This window comes from Rhipicephalus microplus, unplaced genomic scaffold (genome assembly GCF_043290135.1).
Source record: "Rhipicephalus microplus isolate Deutch F79 unplaced genomic scaffold, USDA_Rmic scaffold_13, whole genome shotgun sequence".
Taxonomy (NCBI): Eukaryota; Metazoa; Arthropoda; class Arachnida; order Ixodida; family Ixodidae; genus Rhipicephalus; species Rhipicephalus microplus.
The window spans coordinates 36053103-36071535 of NW_027464586.1; positions in this window are offsets into that span (position 1 = coordinate 36053103).

Here is an 18433-nt window from a genome sequence, read left to right on the forward strand (position 1 = left end):
TTTACTAGCACGTACCCAAGCACTTTAATGGTCTATGTGGAGTTTCTTTCTTACTTACAACAAAAATTGACATCTATCTCGCGTGTCCTCCCTTGCATTATCACCAGTCTCATCACGCGTACTTCGAGTTCACGAACAGCGTGCTACCATCATAGAGGTGAATAAAAGTTTCTGTACATTCATATGCATATATTATTTGGTTTGCTGTCTGTACTATGCACTATGTTTGTAACTGGATGCATGGGTAAGGCCACTTCTCGTGCTTTCGGTTAAGCGGTTCTTGCGCTGTGATTTCTATTAGTTGGGATAACATCATTTACTAGCACGTACCCAAGCACTTCAATGGTCTATGTGGAGTTTCTTTCTTACTCACAACAAAAAGTGACGTCTATCTCGCGTGTCCTGCCTTGCATTATCACCATTCTCATCGCGCGTACTTCGAGTTCACGAACAGCGTGCTACAATGATAGAGGTGAATAAAACTTTCTGTACATTCATATTCACATATCATTTGGTTTGCTGTCTGTACTATGCACTATGTTTGTAACTGGATGCATGGGTAAGGCCGCTTCTCGTGCTTTCGGTTAAGCGGTTCTTGCGCTGTGACTTTTATTAGTTGGGATAACATCATTTACTAGCGCTTACTCAAGCACTTCAATGGTCTATTTGGAGTTTCTTTCTTACTCACAACAAAAATTGACATCTATCTCGCGTGTCCTGCCTTGCATTATCACCATTCTCATCGCGCGTACTTCAAGTTCACGAACAGCGTGCTACCATCATAGAGGTGAATAAAACTTTCTGTACATTCATATTCATATATTTTATTTGGTTTGTTGTCTGTACTGTGCACTTTGTGAGTGGATGCATGGGTAAGGCCGCTTCTCGTGCTTTCGGTTAAGCGGTTCTTGCGCTGTGACTTCTATTAGTTGGGATAACATCATTTACTAGCACTTACCCAACACTTCAATGGTCTATTTGGAGTTTCTTTCTTACTCACATCAAAAATTGACATCTATCTCGCGTGTCCTGCCTTGCATTATCACCAATCTCATCGCGCGTACTTCGAGTTCACGAACAGCCTGCTACCATAATCCAGGTGAATAAAACTTTCTGTACATTCATATTCATATATTATTTGGTTTGCTGTCTGTACTATGCACTATGTAACTGGATGCAAGGGAAAGGCCGCTTCTTGTGCTTTCGGTTAAGCGGTTCTTGCGCTGTGACTTCTATTAGTTGGGATAACATCATTTACTAGCACGTACCCAAGCACTTCAATGGTCTATGTGGAGTTTCTTTCTTACTCACAACAAAAAATGACATCTATCTCGCGTGTCCTGCCTTGCATTATCACCATTCTCATCGCGCGTACTTCGAGTTCACGAACAGCGTGCTAGCATAATAGAGGTGAATAAAACTTTCTGTACATTCATATTCATATATTATTTGGTTTGCTGTCTGTACTATGCACTATGTTTGTAACTGGATGCATGGGTAAGGCCGCTTCTCGTGCTTTCAGTTAAGCGGTTCTTGCGCTGTGACTTCTATTAGTTGGGATAACATCATTTACTAGCACTTACCCAAGCACTTCAATGGTCTATTTGGAGTTTCTTTCTTTCTCACAACAAAAATTGACATCTATCTCGCGTGTCCTGCCTTGCATTATCACCATTCTCATCGCGCGTACTTCGATTTCAAGAACAGCGTGCTACCATCATAGAGGTAAATAAAACTTTCTGTACATTCATATTCATATATTATTTGGTTTGCTGTTTGTACTATGCACTATGTTTGTAATTGGATGCATGGGTAAGGCCGCTTCTCGTGCGTTCGGTTAAGCGGTTCTTGCGCTGTGACTTCTATTAGTTGGGATAACATCATTTACTAGCACTTACCCAAGCACTTCAATGGTCTACTTGGAGTTTCTTTCTTACTCACAACAAAAATTGCCATCTATCTCGCGTGTCCTGCCTTGCATTATAAACATTCTCATCGCGCGTACTTCGAGTTCACGAACAGCGCACTACAATAATAGAGGTGAATAAAACTTTCTGTACATTCATATTCACATATTATTTGGTTTGCTGTCTGTACTATGCACTATGTTTGTAACTGGATGCATGGGTAAGGCCGCTTCTCGTGCTTTCGGTTAAGCGGTTCTTGCGCTGTGACTTTTATTAGTTGGGATAACATCAGTTACTAGCGCTTACTCAAGCACTTCAATGATTTATTTGGAGTTTCTTTCTTACTCACAACAAAAATTGACATCTATCTTGCGTGTCCTGCCATGCATTATCACCATTCTCATCGCGCGTACTTCGTGTTCACGAACAGCGTGCTACCATCATATAGGTGAATAAAACTTTCTGTACATTCATATTCATATATTATTTGGTTTGCTGTCACTACTATGCACTATGTAACTGGATGCGTGGGTAAGGCCGCTTCTCGTGCTTTCGGTTAAGCGGTTCTTGCGCTGTGACTTTTATTAGTTGGGATAACATCATTTACTAGCGCTTACTCAAGCACTTCAATGGTCTATTTGGAGTTTCTTTCTTACTCACAACAAAAATTCACATCTATCTCGCGTGTCCTGTCTTGCATTATCATCAATCTCATCGCGCGTACTTCGAGTTCACGAACTGCCTGCTACCATAATAGAGGTGAATAAAACTTTCTGTACATTCATATTCATCTATAATTTGGTTTGCTGTCTGTACTATGCACTATGTAACTAGATGCATGTGTAAGGCCGCTTCTCGTGCTTTCAGTTAAGCGGTTCTTGCGCTGTGACTTCTATTAGTTGGGATAACATCATTTACTAGCACTTACCCAAGCACTTCAATGGTCTATTTGGAGTTTCTTTCTCACAACAAAAATTGACATCTATCTCGAGTGTCCTGCCTTGCATTATCACCATTCTCATCGCGCGTACTTCGATTTCACGAACAGCGTGCAACCATCATAGAGGTAAATAAAACTTTCTGTACATTCATATTCATATATTATTTGGTTTGCTGTTTGTACTATGCACTATGTTTGTAATTGGATGCATGGGTAAGGCCGCTTCTCGTGCTTTCGGTTAAGCGGTTCTTGCGCTGTGACTTCTATTAGTTGGGATAACATCATTTACTAGCACTTACCCAAGCACTTCAATGGTCTATTTGGAGTTTCTTTCTTACTCACAACAAAAATTGCCATCTATCTCGCGTGTCCTGCCTTGCATTATCACCATTCTCATCACGCGTACTTCGATTTTACGAACAGCGTGCTACCATCACAGAGGTGAATAAAACTTCCTGTACATTCTTATTCATATATTATTTGGTTTGCTGTCTGTACTATGCACTATGTTTGTAACTGGATGCATAGGTAAGACCGCTTCTCGTGCTTTCGGTTAAGCGGTTCTTGCGCTGTGACTTCTATTAGTTGGGATAACATCATTTACTAGCACGTACCCAAGCACTTTAATGGTCTATGTGGAGTTTCTTTCTTACTCACAACAAAAATTGACATCTATCTCGCGTGTCCTCCCTTGCATTATCACCAGTCTCATCACGCGTACTTCGAGTTCACGAACAGCGTGCTACCATCATAGAGGTGAATAAAACTTTCTGTACATTCATATGCATATATTATTTGGTTTGCTGTCTGTACTATGCACTATGTTTGTAACTGGATGCATGGGTAAGGCCGCTTCTCGTGCTTTCGGTTAAGCGGTTCTTGCGCTGTGACTTCTATTAGTTGGGATAACATCATTTACTAGCACGTACCCAAGCACTTCAATGGTCTATGTGGAGTTTCTTTCTTACTCACAACAAAAATTGACGTCTATCTCGCGTGTCCTGCCTTGCATTATAAACATTCTCATCGCGCGTACTTCGAGTTCACGAACAGCGCACTACAATAATAGAGGTGAATAAAACTTTCTGTACATTCATATTCACATATTATTTGGTTTGCTGTCTGTACTATGCACTATGTTTGTAACTGGATGCATGGGTAAGGCCGCTTCTCGTGCTTTCGGTTAAGCGGTTCTTGCGCTGTGACTTTTATTAGTTGGGATAACATCATTTACTAGCGCTTACTCAAGCACTTCAATGGTCTATTTGGAGTTTCTTTCTTACTCACAACAAAAATTGACATCTATCTCGCGTGTCCTGCCTTGCATTATCACCATTCTCATCGCGCGTACTTCAAGTTCACGAACAGCGTGCTACCATCATAGAGGTGAATAAAACTTTCTGTACATTCATATTCATATATTTTATTTGGTTTGCTGTCTGTACTGTGCACTTTGTGAGTGGATGTATGGGTAAGGCCGCTTCTCGTGCTTTCGGTTAAGCGGTTCTTGCGCTGTGACTTCTATTAGTTGGGATAACATCATTTACTAGCACGTACCCAAGCACTTCAATGGTCTATGTGGAGTTTCTTTCTTACTCACAACAAAAATTGACGTCTATCTCGCGTGTCCTGCCTTGCATTATAAACATTCTCATCGCGCGTACTTCGAGTTCACGAACAGCGCACTACAATAATAGAGGTGAATAAAACTTTCTGTACATTCATATTCACATATTATTTGGTTTGCTGTCTGTACTATGCACTATGTTTGTAACTGGATGCATGGGTAAGGCCGCTTCTCGTGCTTTCGGTTAAGCGGTTCTTGCGCTGTGACTTCTATTAGTTGGGATAACATCATTTACTAGCACGTACCCAAGCACTTCAATGGTCTATGTGGAGTTTCTTTCTTACTCGCAACAAAAATTGACGTCTATCTCGCGTGTCCTGCCTTGCATTATAAACATTCTCATCGCGCGTACTTCGAGTTCACGAACAGCGCACTACAATAATAGAGGTGAATAAAACTTTCTGTACATTCATATTCACATATTATTTGGTTTGCTGTCTGTACTATGCACTATCTTTGTAACTGGATGCATGGGTAAGGCCGCTTCTCGTGCTTTCGGTTAAGCGGTTCTTGCGCTGTGACTTTTATTAGTTGGGATAACATCATTTACTAGCGCTTACTCAAGCACTTCAATGGTCTATTTGGAGTTTCTTTCTTACTCACAACAAAAATTGACATCTATCTCGCGTGTCCTGCCTTGCATTATCACCATTCTCATCGCGCGTACTTCGAGTTCACGAACAGCGTGCTACCATCATAGAGGTGAATAAAACATTCTGAACATTCATATTCATATATTATTTGGTTCGCTGTCTGTACTATGCACTATGTTTGTAACTGGATGCATGGGTAAGGCCGCTTCTCGTGTTTTCGGTTAAGCGGTTCTTGCGCTGTGACTTCTATTAGTTGGGATAACATCAGTTACTAGCGCTTACTCAAGCACTTCAATGATCTATTTGGAGTTTCTTTCTTACTCACAACAAAAATTGACATCTATTTTGCGTGTCCTGCCATGCATTATCACCATTCTCATCGCGCGTACTTCGTGTTCACGAACAGCGTGCTACCATCATATAGGTGAATAAAACTTTCTGTACATTCATATTCATATATTATTTGGTTTGCTGTCACTACTATGCACTATGTAACTGGATGCATGGGTAAGGCCGCTTCTCGTGCTTTCGGTTAAGCGGTTCTTGCTCTGCGACTTCAATTAGTTGGGATAACATCAATTACTAGCACTTACCCAAGCACTTCAATGGTCTATTTGCAGTTTCTTTCTTACTCACAACAAAAATTCACATCTATCTCGCGTGTCCTGTCTTGCATTATCATCAATCTCATCGCGCGTACTTCGAGTTCACGAACTGCCTGCTACCATAATAGAGGTGAATAAAACTTTCTGTACATTCATATTCATCTATTATTTGGTTTGCTGTCTGTACTATGCACTATGTAACTAGATGCATGTGTAAGGCCGCTTCTCGTGCTTTCAGTTAAGCGGTTCTTGCGCTGTGACTTCTATTAGTTGGGATAACATCATTTACTAGCACTTACCCAAGCACTTCAATGGTCTATTTGGAGTTTCTTTCTCACAACAAAAATTGACATCTATCTCGCGTGTCCTGCCTTGCATTATCACCATTCTCATCGCGCGTACTTCGATTTCACGAACAGCGTGCTACCAACATGGAGGTAAATAAAACTTTCTGTACATTCATATTCATATATTATTTGGTTTGCTGTTTGTACTATGCACTATGTTTGTAATTGGATGCATGAGTAAGGCCGCTTCTCGTGCTTTCCGTTAAGCGGTTCTTGCGCTGTGACTTCTATTAGTTGGGATAACATCATTTACTAGCACTTACCCAAGCACTTCAATGGTCTATTTGGAGTTTCTTTCTTACTCACAACAAAAATTGCCATCTATCTCGCGTGTCCTGCCTTGCATTATCACCATTCTCATCTCGAGTACTTCGATTTTACGAACAGCGTGCTACCATCACAGAGGTGAATAAAACTTCCTGTACATTCTTATTCATATATTATTTGGTTTGCTGTCTGTACTATGCACTATGTTTGTAACTGGATGCATAGGTAAGGCCGCTTCTCGTGCTTTCGGTTAAGCGGTTCTTGCGCTGTGACTTCTATTAGTTGGGATAACGTCATTTACTAGCACGTACCCAAGCACTTTAATGGTCTATGTGGAGTTTCTTTCTTACAACAAAAATTGACATCTATCTCGCGTGTCCTCCCTTGCATTATCACCAGTCTCATCACGCGTACTTCGAGTTCACGAACAGCGTGCTACCATCATAGAGGTGAATAAAAGTTTCTGTACATTCATATGCATATATTATTTGGTTTGCTGTCTGTACTATGCACTATGTTTGTAACTGGATGCATGGGTAAGGCCACTTCTCGTGCTTTCGGTTAAGCGGTTCTTGCGCTGTGATTTCTATTAGTTGGGATAACATCATTTACTAGCACGTACCCAAGCACTTTAATGGTCTATGTGGAGTTTCTTTCTTACTCACAACAAAAATTGCCATCTATCTCGCGTGTCCTGCCTTGCATTATCACCATTCTCATCTCGAGTACTTCGATTTTACGAACAGCGTGCTACCATCACAGAGGTGAATAAAACTTCCTGTACATTCTTATTCATATATTATTTGGTTTGCTGTCTGTACTATGCACTATGTTTGTAACTGGATGCATAGGTAAGGCCGCTTCTCGTGCTTTCGGTTAAGCGGTTCTTGCGCTGTGACTTCTATTAGTTGGGATAACATCATTTACTAGCGCTTACTCAAGCACTTCAATGGTCTATTTGGAGTTTCTTTCTTACTCACAACAAAAATTGACATCTATCTCGCGTGTCCTGCCTTGCATTATCACCATTCTCATCGCGCGTACTTCAAGTTCACGAACAGCGTGCTACCATCATAGAGGTGAATAAAACTTTCTGTACATTCATATTCATATATTTTATTTGGTTTGCTGTCTGTACTGTGCACTTTGTGAGTGGATGCATGGGTAAGGCCGCTTCTCGTGCTTTCGGTTAAGCGGTTCTTGCGCTGTGACTTCTATTAGTTGGGATAACATCATTTACTAGCACTTACCCAACACTTCAATGGTCTATTTGGAGTTTCTTTCTTACTCACATCAAAAATTGACATCTATCTCGCGTGTCCTGCCTTGCATTATCACCAATCTCATCGCGCGTACTTCGAGTTCACGAACAGCCTGCTACCATAATCCAGGTGAATAAAACTTTCTGTACATTCATATTCATATATTATTTGGTTTGCTGTCTGTACTATGCACTATGTAACTGGATGCATGGGAAAGGCCGCTTCTTGTGCTTTCGGTTAAGCGGTTCTTGCGCTGTGACTTCTATTAGTTGGGATAACATCATTTACTAGCACGTACCCAAGCACTTCAATGGTCTATGTGGAGTTTCTTTCTTACTCACAACAAAAAATGACATCTATCTCGCGTGTCATGCCTTGCATTATCACCATTCTCATCGCGCGTACTTCGAGTTCACGAACAGCGTGCTAGCATAATAGAGGTGAATAAAACTTTCTGTACATTCATATTCATATATTATTTGGTTTGCTGTCTGTACTATGCACTATGTTTGTAACTGGATGCATGGGTAAGGCCGCTTCTCGTGCTTTCAGTTAAGCGGTTCTTGCGCTGTGACTTCTATTAGTTGGGATAACATCATTTACTAGCACTTACCCAAGCACTTCAATGGTCTATTTGGAGTTTCTTTCTTTCTCACAACAAAAATTGACATCTATCTCGCGTGTCCTGCCTTGCATTATCACCATTCTCATCGCGCGTACTTCGATTTCACGAACAGCGTGCTACCATCATAGAGGTAAATAAAACTTTCTGTACATTCATATTCATATATTATTTGGTTTGCTGTTTGTACTATGCACTATGTTTGTAATTGGATGCATGGGTAAGGCCGCTTCTCGTGCGTTCGGTTAAGCGGTTCTTGCGCTGTGACTTCTATTAGTTGGGATAACATCATTTACTAGCACTTACCCAAGCACTTCAATGGTCTACTTGGAGTTTCTTTCTTACTCGCAACAAAAATTGCCATCTATCTCGCGTGTCCTGCCTTGCATTATCACCATTCTCATCCCGCGTACTTCGAGTTAACGAACGGCGTGCTACCATCATAGAGGTGAACAAAACTTTCTGTACATTCATATTCATATATTATTTGGTTTGCTGTCTGTACTATGCACTATGTTTGTAACTGGATGCATGGGTAAGGCCGCTTCTCGTGCTTTCGGTTAAGCGGTTCTTGCGCTGTGACTTCTATTAGTTGGGATAACGTCATTTACTAGCGCTTACTCAAGCACTTCAATGGTCTATTTGGAGTTTCTTTCTTACTCACAACAAAAATTGACATCTATCTTGCGTGTCCTGCCATGCATTATCACCATTCTCATCGCGCGTACTTCGTGTTCACGAACAGCGTGCTACCATCATATAGGTGAATAAAACTTTCTGTACATTCATATTCATGAAGCGGTATGAGCCTTTGGACAGAAGATGAAGAAGCGCGAGGGCCGGGGCAGGAGAGAAGAGGGGGATGAAGTGAAAAATAAAGCAGATTAAGATGGACGCCAGTTCCATACTGAAGCTTTAATGCTGTTCCGTTATTTTAAGTAGGAACACTACATTATTTTGGCGCAGCCGGCCATCGAAGCCATCATGTGGGTGACGTTCTTCATAGACGAGACCTCCGAGGAGATCATCTTTTCGAAGTACCAAGTTCAAGACGAAGCAGCGGTAGACCTACCTCGTGAGCTCAGCTCGGAAGAACTCGTAAACCTGGTTGTGGAAAAGGCAGCCGTAGACACTACTGAACTACGACGGAAAGGTGCTGTGAAAGTGAACTTGCGTGTGGCGACCTTCAACGACCTAGTTCTTGAACCAGCGCGTCGAAAACACTCAGGATCACGATCTCCGACGGAAGAGGTGAGCCTCGTTTTGAAAGCTTTTCAGCTGCAACAGGAACAGATGCTTCAACAAAACCAAATAATGACATCTCTTATAAGCTCTCTGAATGGTGAGAGACCGACACCTAATTTCGTAGAACCTGATGCTTTCGACGGTGTGTCTTCAAATCCAGAAAGTTGGCTTGATTTCTACGAATATGCCGCTGGAAAAAACAAGTGGCTCTCTGATGAGGCTAAAATCACCAACATGCGCGTTTACTTGAGAGGTGTTGCGCGAAAGTGGTATGAAACATGCATTCTGGAAGACAGTGACGACTCTTGGGGCCAGTGGAGGAAAAAGTTTTTGACTGCATTCCGAAGCAATCCAGTAGAAAGATGGAACACGGCGCTTAATTTCAAGTCTGAGCAAAGCTGCCTTGTCGAGTACTTCTTTGAGAAACGTTGTCTTTTAAAGCTGGCGGAGCCTTTGCTTCCATCTACGGCCGTAGTTGCCTTAATAATGCATGGATTGCACACTAACGTGTTGAAGCAAGTGCAAATACTGTCACCAAAGACTCTAGATGACCTCCTCGCGTGTCTTCAGAACATACCATCAGCTTCGGAAACAAGCATAACCGCCGAGTCAAGCAGCTGTTTCAGTCGGAGTAAAGCGGACTGGTCAAGCCGCGCTCAGCGAGAACCGAGCCACCTCGCAACTCGCACAGATAACTTGCCCTGGCGTGTTCCAAGAGGTCGAGTGAATAATATCGACACTGAAGCTCAGGAGTATTCGACAGAAAAAAAACTAATAAACGAGGGTGATCAGTCCCACCCGATGACTCCAAATGAGACTGTTTATTTAAGTTGCTCTAGCCTACTTCACATTCCCGTCAAAGTAGGAAACAAACATATGATGGCTCTGGTAGACAGCGGTGCTTCTGTGTCCATTATAAATGCCAAGCTGGTGGATGCAAATCGCTTGCATAGTGGAAGAATTCTACGAGTACAAGGCTATGATGGAAAAGTAACGTTGCATGATCAGTGGGCCTTGGTAAACATCGAGTTCCAGGGTCAGCAAATAGAGAGCGAAGTGTTGGTGATAGAGGGGGTAACGTACGACTTTTTGCTATCAAGACCAGATATAAAGAAACTAAAGATCAACGTGTACTGGGACGATGTGGTTCTAGTAGAAGGAGTAGCAAGGAACGAGACAAATCAGGGTAGACAAGATAATCTACGAGTTGTCAAGTGCGCGGAGGATATCGCAACGACCTACCCTGAACTTGTATGCATAGGAAGCTATCCTCAGGCGATGAAGTCCCACAAGGTTCCTTTCGAACTCGCTGACAAGACCGTCATCCGGAAAGCACCTTACAATATGTCAAGGGAGCGAAAGATGTGGCTCAAGAAAGAGTTGCAGGAGATGCTAGATGCTGATATCATACGACCTTCGGTATCACCCTTCGCTTCTCCCATAACGATCGCACCGAAAGAAGACGGAACCTTCAGATTATGCACCGACTACAGGGTTCTCAATCGTCAGACAGAACTCATACCATTTCCTATGCCGAAGATCGACACAATTATAGATGAGACCGGGGGTTGCCGACATTTTTCCCGCATCGATTTATGCAAAGGTTTCTGGCAGATCCCACTAACCGAAGAAACAAAAATGTACACCGCTTTTATCACGCCATTCGATCTCTACGAATACAACCGGCTCCCTTTCGGTTGGAAAAACTCGCCAGCGTGGTTCCAGAAGATCATGAACGACGTCCTAAAGCCATTCCTTGGTGTTTTTTTGTAATGTGTACATAGACGACATTATAGTCTTCTCCAAAACAGAGGCTGAGCATCAGGACCATCTGTCTCAGGTGTTAAACGCCTTGAGCTTGGCACATCTCAAGGTTAATTTTAAGAAGAGTGTATTCTTTCAACGAAAAGTGGTGTTTCTTGGAAGAGTCTTCGATGGGAACACCAAAAGCACAAAACAAGAGTCCGTCGAGAAGATCTCCCAGTTGAAGAAACCATATGACGTCCATTCACTGCGTGTGTTTTTGGGATTGGCAGGACATTTCCGATCTTTCATAAAGGACTTTGCTGTCAAAACTAGATGCCTCACGCGCTTAACGCAGAAAGAAGTTCCCTTTGAATGGAGTGACGAATGTGAGAGAGTCTACCGTGACTTGGTGCACAGAATTTCTTCTGACCCCGTTCTGCGTATACCAGATTTCACTTTACCCTTTGAATTGAACACTGACGCCTCACATTATGGGACTGGTGCAGTGTTGTATCAAAAATGTATTGAAGCATCTGGCCGAGAAAAGCGACACGTAGTCGGTTACTACAGTTACACTTTCAAGCCGTCTGAAACAAACTACACTACTACGGAAAAAGAAGCACTGGCGGTTCTGAAGGCCGTTGACTACTTCCGCACGTACCTGGAAGGTACGAAGTTCACTTTGTTCACCGATCACCAGGCACTCACTCATCTCTTGAATATGACCCAAACTAAAGGGCGTATCGCCAGATGGGTGAATTACTTGCAGCAATTTGACTTTACCATCTCGCACCGACCAGGACCGCTTTTAACCGATGCAGATGCTCTATCAAGATTGATGGTACAAAACAACACAGAAAAATCTGAAGAAATCAATGAAGTGAAGCTGTGGGAAGGCTCAGAACAACTGGTTTTTACGGAAGGTCGGTATCAAGTCCCACCAACTCTTGTTTCCAAAGTGCTTTACTTGTACCACGATAGCCCAGAATCTGGAGGACACGACGGCTTTTGGCGTACCTACAACAAGTTGGTCAAGAGGTTTACGTGGCCTCACATGAAGAAAGACGTTAGTCAGTACGTTCGTTCATGCCATGTGTGTCAAGTACACAAAGTCAAGTATAAACAGCCTACGGACACCATGATACTACCTTGCCACTCGAACGTGCCTTTTGAAGTAGTTCACCTGGATTTCGCCGAACTTAACAAGAAACGGGAAGGAGTCAGAAAAACGCAAGCTTTTCTGCTGGCCATAGATGAATGCACCAGGATGGTCGCGGCACGAGCAGGAAAAGAAGATGCAAATAGCGTCATAACCCTTCTCGAAAGGGACATGTTTAGAACTACGCGGACAATCGTATGCGATAACGGCCCCGCGTTCAAGAGTGAAAAGCTAGTAAGATGGGCTCGAGATCACAATGTATCGATCAAGTTCTGTGCGCCATACCATCCTGCGGCGAATGGGCTTGCAGAACGTGCCATACGGGACGTGAAACAATACATAAAGATGTACGATAGTTTTCCTGGGGGATGGAAATGTTCTTTAGAAGCAGCCGTAAAACATCATAACCGATCCTACACAAGTGGCTTGGGGTGCAGTCCACAGTACGCTTCTACAGGAGAGACCCCTATTCTGCAGGCAGACCGTGAGTTGGGACTCTTGGAAAACCTCAAGATTGTCGAGGAGAGGCAACAAAAATCACAGGAGGAGAGGTACCGAAAACGAATGAAAAAGAATTTCGACAAGAGGCATCGAGCAGACATGCCAGACATTCAAGTCACCGACCTCGTACTAGTGAGAAAAGGAATAAGAGATTCCAGTGCCAAATTTTATGGGCCTTACTCTGTGACCAAGACAGCCACCCAGAACGGAATTTTGAAGACTGTCTGGTACACTGGTGAACGTGGATCTGTTGAATGTGCTTCAATTGGGAATGTCTTCAAGTATTACCCCAGGAGGGGTAATTAAAAGAAAGCGGGAAGGGTGAAGCGGTATGAGCCTTTGGACAGAAGATGAAGAAGCGCGAGGGCCGGGGCAGGAGAGAAGAGGGGGATGAAGTGAAAAATAAAGCAGATTAAGATGGACGCCAGTTCCATACTGAAGCTTTAATGCTGTTCCGTTATTTTAAGTAGGAACACTACAATTCATATATTATTTGGTTTGCTGTCTGTACTATGCACTATGTTTGTAACTGGATGCATAGGTAAGGCCGCTTCTCGTGCTTTCGGTTAAGCGGTTCTTGCGCTGTGACTTCTATTAGTTGGGATAACATCATTTACTAGCACGTACCCAAGCACTTTAATGGTCTATGTGGAGTTTCTTTCTTACTCACAACAAAAATTGACATCTATCTCGCGTGTCCTCCCTTGCATTATCACCAGTCTCATCACGCGTACTTCGAGTTCACGAACAGCGTGCTACCATCATAGAGGTGAAAAAAACTTTCTGTAAATTCATATGCATATATTATTTGGTTTGCTGTCTGTACTATGCACTATGTTTGTAACTGGATGCATGGGTAAGGCCGCTTCTCGTGCTTTCGGTTAAGCGGTTCTTGCGCTGTGACTTCTATTAGTTGGGATAACATCATTTACTAGCACGTACCCAAGCACTTCAATGGTCTATGTGGAGTTTCTTTCTTACTCACAACAAAAATTGACGTCTATCTCGCGTGTCCTGCCTTGCATTATAAACATTCTCATCGCGCGTACTTCGAGTTCACGAACAGCGCACTACAATAATAGAGGTGAATAAAACTTTCTGTACATTCATATTCACATATTATTTGGTTTGCTGTCTGTACTATGCACTATGTTTGTAACTGGATGCATGGGTAAGGCCGCTTCTCGTGCTTTCGGTTAAGCGGTTCTTGCGCTGTGACTTTTATTAGTTGGGATAACATCATTTACTAGCGCTTACTCAAGCACTTCAATGGTCTATTTGGAGTTTCTTTCTTACTCACAACAAAAATTGACATCTATCTCGCGTGTCCTGCCTTGCATTATCACCATTCTCATCGCGCGTACTTCGAGTTCACGAACAGCGTGCTACCATCATAGAGGTGAATAAAACATTCTGAACATTCATATTCATATATTATTTGGTTTGCTGTCTGTACTATGCACTATGTTTGTAACTGGATGCATGGGTAAGGCCGCTTCTCGTGTTTTCGGTTAAGCGGTTCTTGCGCTGTGACTTCTATTAGTTGGGATAACATCAGTTACTAGCGCTTACTCAAGCACTTCAATGATCTATTTGGAGTTTCTTTCTTACTCACAACAAAAATTGACATCTATCTTGCGTGTCCTGCCATGCATTATCACCATTCTCATCGCGCGTACTTCGTGTTCACGAACAGCGTGCTACCATCATATAGGTGAATAAAACTATCTGTACATTCATATTCATATATTATTTGGTTTGCTGTCACTACTATGCACTATGTAACTGGATGCGTGGGTAAGGCCGCTTCTCGTGCTTTCGGTTAAGCGGTTCTTGCGCTGTGACTTTTATTAGTTGGGATAACATCATTTACTAGCGCTTACTCAAGCACTTCAATGGTCTATTTGGAGTTTCTTTCTTACTCACAACAAAAATTCACATCTATCTCGCGTGTCCTGTCTTGCATTATCATCAATCTCATCGCGCGTACTTCGAGTTCACGAACTGCCTGCTACCATAAAAGAGGTGAATAAAACTTTCTGTACATTCATATTCATCTATAATTTGGTTTGCTGTCTGTACTATGCACTATGTAACTAGATGCATGTGTAAGGCCGCTTCTCGTGCTTTCAGTTAAGCGGTTCTTGCGCTGTGACTTCTATTAGTTGGGATAACATCATTTACTAGCACTTACCCAAGCACTTCAATGGTCTATTTGGAGTTTCTTTCTCACAACAAAAATTGACATCTATCTCGAGTGTCCTGCCTTGCATTATCACCATTCTCATCGCGCGTACTTCGATTTCACGAACAGCGTGCAACCATCATAGAGGTAAATAAAACTTTCTGTACATTCATATTCATATATTATTTGGTTTGCTGTTTGTACTATGCACTATGTTTGTAATTGGATGCATGGGTAAGGCCGCTTCTCGTGCTTTCGGTTAAGCGGTTCTTGCGCTGTGACTTCTATTAGTTGGGATAACATCATTTACTAGCACTTACCCAAGCACTTCAATGGTCTATTTGGAGTTTCTTTCTTACTCACAACAAAAATTGCCATCTATCTCGCGTGTCCTGCCTTGCATTATCACCATTCTCATCACGCGTACTTCGATTTTACGAACAGCGTGCTACCATCACAGAGGTGAATAAAACTTCCTGTACATTCTTATTCATATATTATTTGGTTTGCTGTCTGTACTATGCACTATGTTTGTAACTGGATGCATAGGTAAGACCGCTTCTCGTGCTTTCGGTTAAGCGGTTCTTGCGCTGTGACTTCTATTAGTTGGGATAACATCATTTACTAGCACGTACCCAAGCACTTTAATGGTCTATGTGGAGTTTCTTTCTTACTCACAACAAAAATTGACATCTATCTCGCGTGTCCTCCCTTGCATTATCACCAGTCTCATCACGCGTACTTCGAGTTCACGAACAGCGTGCTACCATCATAGAGGTGAATAAAACTTTCTGTACATTCATATGCATATATTATTTGGTTTGCTGTCTGTACTATGCACTATGTTTGTAACTGGATGCATGGGTAAGGCCGCTTCTCGTGCTTTCGGTTAAGCGGTTCTTGCGCTGTGACTTCTATTAGTTGGGATAACATCATTTACTAGCACGTACCCAAGCACTTCAATGGTCTATGTGGAGTTTCTTTCTTACTCACAACAAAAATTGACGTCTATCTCGCGTGTCCTGCCTTGCATTATAAACATTCTCATCGCGCGTACTTCGAGTTCACGAACAGCGCACTACAATAATAGAGGTGAATAAAACTTTCTGTACATTCATATTCACATATTATTTGGTTTGCTGTCTGTACTATGCACTATGTTTGTAACTGGATGCATGGGTAAGGCCGCTTCTCGTGCTTTCGGTTAAGCGGTTCTTGCGCTGTGACTTTTATTAGTTGGGATAACATCATTTACTAGCGCTTACTCAAGCACTTCAATGGTCTATTTGGAGTTTCTTTCTTACTCACAACAAAAATTGACATCTATCTCGCGTGTCCTGCCTTGCATTATCACCATTCTCATCGCGCGTACTTCAAGTTCACGAACAGCGTGCTACCATCATAGAGGTGAATAAAACTTTCTGTACATTCATATTCATATATTTTATTTGGTTTGCTGTCTGTACTGTGCACTTTGTGAGTGGATGCATGGGTAAGGCCGCTTCTCGTGCTTTCGGTTAAGCGGTTCTTGCGCTGTGACTTCTATTAGTTGGGATAACATCATTTACTAGCACGTACCCAAGCACTTCAATGGTCTATGTGGAGTTTCTTTCTTACTCACAACAAAAATTGACGTCTATCTCGCGTGTCCTGCCTTGCATTATAAACATTCTCATCGCGCGTACTTCGAGTTCACGAACAGCGCACTACAATAATAGAGGTGAATAAAACTTTCTGTACATTCATATTCACATATTATTTGGTTTGCTGTCTGTACTATGCACTATGTTTGTAACTGGATGCATGGGTAAGGCCGCTTCTCGTGCTTTCGGTTAAGCGGTTCTTGCGCTGTGACTTCTATTAGTTGGGATAACATCATTTACTAGCACGTACCCAAGCACTTCAATGGTCTATGTGGAGTTTCTTTCTTACTCGCAACAAAAATTGACGTCTATCTCGCGTGTCCTGCCTTGCATTATAAACATTCTCATCGCGCGTACTTCGAGTTCACGAACAGCGCACTACAATAATAGAGGTGAATAAAACTTTCTGTACATTCATATTCACATATTATTTGGTTTGCTGTCTGTACTATGCACTATCTTTGTAACTGGATGCATGGGTAAGGCCGCTTCTCGTGCTTTCGGTTAAGCGGTTCTTGCGCTGTGACTTTTATTAGTTGGGATAACATCATTTACTAGCGCTTACTCAAGCACTTCAATGGTCTATTTGGAGTTTCTTTCTTACTCACAACAAAAATTGACATCTATCTCGCGTGTCCTGCCTTGCATTATCACCATTCTCATCGCGCGTACTTCGAGTTCACGAACAGCGTGCTACCATCATAGAGGTGAATAAAACATTCTGAACATTCATATTCATATATTATTTGGTTCGCTGTCTGTACTATGCACTATGTTTGTAACTGGATGCATGGGTAAGGCCGCTTCTCGTGTTTTCGGTTAAGCGGTTCTTGCGCTGTGACTTCTATTAGTTGGGATAACATCAGTTACTAGCGCTTACTCAAGCACTTCAATGATCTATTTGGAGTTTCTTTCTTACTCACAACAAAAATTGACATCTATTTTGCGTGTCCTGCCATGCATTATCACCATTCTCATCGCGCGTACTTCGTGTTCACGAACAGCGTGCTACCATCATATAGGTGAATAAAACTTTCTGTACATTCATATTCATATATTATTTGGTTTGCTGTCACTACTATGCACTATGTAACTGGATGCATGGGTAAGGCCGCTTCTCGTGCTTTCGGTTAAGCGGTTCTTGCTCTGCGACTTCAATTAGTTGGGATAACATCAATTACTAGCACTTACCCAAGCACTTCAATGGTCTATTTGCAGTTTCTTTCTTACTCACAACAAAAATTCACATCTATCTCGCGTGTCCTGTCTTGCATTATCATCAATCTCATCGCGCGTACTTCGAGTTCACGAACTGCCTGCTACCATAATAGAGGTGAATAAAACTTTCTGTACATTCATATTCATCTATTATTTGGTTTGCTGTCTGTACTATGCACTATGTAACTAGATGCATGTGTAAGGCCGCTTCTCGTGCTTTCAGTTAAGCGGTTCTTGCGCTGTGACTTCTATTAGTTGGGATAACATCATTTACTAGCACTTACCCAAGCACTTCAATGGTCTATTTGGAGTTTCTTTCTCACAACAAAAATTGACATCTATCTCGAGTGTCCTGCCTTGCATTATCACCATTCTCATCGCGCGTACTTCGATTTCACGAACAGCGTGCTACCATCATAGAGGTAAATAAAACTTTCTGTACATTCATATTCATATATTATTTGGTTTGCTGTTTGTACTATGCACTATGTTTGTAATTGGATGCATGGGTAAGGCCGCTTCTCGTGTTTTCGGTTAAGCGGTTCTTGCGCTGTGACTTCTATTAG